This window comes from Micropterus dolomieu, linkage group LG01 (assembly GCF_021292245.1).
Source record: "Micropterus dolomieu isolate WLL.071019.BEF.003 ecotype Adirondacks linkage group LG01, ASM2129224v1, whole genome shotgun sequence".
NCBI lineage: Eukaryota > Metazoa > Chordata > Actinopteri > Centrarchiformes > Centrarchidae > Micropterus > Micropterus dolomieu.
In genome coordinates, this window is record NC_060150.1 from 30,902,724 (window position 1) to 30,904,199 (window position 1,476).

Below are 1,476 nucleotides of genomic sequence, written 5' to 3' on the forward strand. Positions count from 1 at the left end.
GTTTAATGTCTCTTCTATATGTGATATCCCTGTGATGGATCCGGTAACATATCTGGGAGCAATTATTTGGTCCAAACACCAAAATGCAATAAGTCTGTTAAATTTTAACCCAATCATTGAAAAAAAACACAGGAAGTCGGCCATTTTGGATTAAATGGTCATTTTTGGCGATTTACACACTCTGTACTATAACGAACTCCTAGGGAATTAGTCTGATCGACTTCAAATTTCTGCTGTGCCTTCTAAATGCGTTGACGATGAAAAGTTGTGCTACCTGTGAGTTTTCGTCAATGAGCGTGTCCGTGGCGTGGCGTCCAAAATCGGAAGTTGTTATAACTTCAGTGTACATGCTCACATCTGCACCAAACTTTACGTGCTTGATAACAATCCCGTCATCAACACATCTACATGTTCAGTTATAGTCGTAGTGCGAAGTGCTATGTAGCGCCACAAAGGGGACACAGGAAGTGATGATTAACACCTTTGTGCAGCGCCCAAAGCACGTGGCAAATTCACCTCCAGAATCTGCAACGTGGCCGCCTCACACCTTGATGTGCTTCACATGCCAGGGCCCACCCAACGCTGCTTGCAGCTTTAATTTTAAGTTGAAGCTGCCAAGTTTTTGTCCTCGTATATTTCCTCTCAGGGATTTGGGAACATTGCAGCAATGATGCAATAAGATATAACAGCATTTGCAACTGTAATAATAATAATCCTTTTTAAATTACTTCAAGTGATAACTACAACAGCAGATGAGTTCACATATTTGTTTTATGTATTTTCACTGGCTATGTGTTTATCACAGTGTGTGTGTGAGTCTTAAAGTGTGGTCTTTTGGGGCTTTAAAGATCTATGTATTCCAGTTATTGTGAAACACAGTTAATTAAAGGGGCACTCCTCTGATATTACACATGAAGATAAGTTAACTTGGCATGAAGAGTACATGTGAAAATAGTTATGTCTTTTTGTGGGGATGTTTTAAAGTCAGACAAGATAACCCTGAATACCTCAAAGTGATGTCATAGGGTTCATCTCGAATTAGGCTTGAGATTTAACATTTTTAATAGAAAACCTGTGTTACGAACTTGTGCCGTGGTCTTTGAAATACACAGACATTTAGCAAACAGGGAGAGTCTAGAAGAAGATGCTATTCAGTTGCATTCTGGAAATGACCTGTACTCAGGACATAAAGTCAGGATATCTTGGCTTCTACTGCTTCAGTTTTGTTTTAAAGTCTCTCATGAGTTGAAAGTGAAAGCTATGTTGAATTGCTGAGGGCCCCTTTAAGCCTATCTCTTATTAAAAATAATAACCACTTTCACAAGTGTTATAAGCTTAGACCCTCAGTCCATAAATAGTGTGCTGCATTTACGCAATACAACGTACAGTCTATTCTGAATGTGGACCCATTAGTCTGATGGAAACAGTGCTGTATGATAATTGCTGATTGACAACAGTATTGCCTTTGATTTTCAG

At 39.2% G+C, this 1,476-nt stretch overlaps 1 protein-coding gene across 1 annotated transcript in view; it reads left to right on the forward strand.

Annotated features, from left to right (window-relative positions):
• The window catches only part of bmp6 (bone morphogenetic protein 6), a 64,341-nt gene that overhangs the window by 61,002 nt on the left and 1,863 nt on the right, over positions 1 to 1,476 (forward strand). The window lies entirely within an intron of this gene.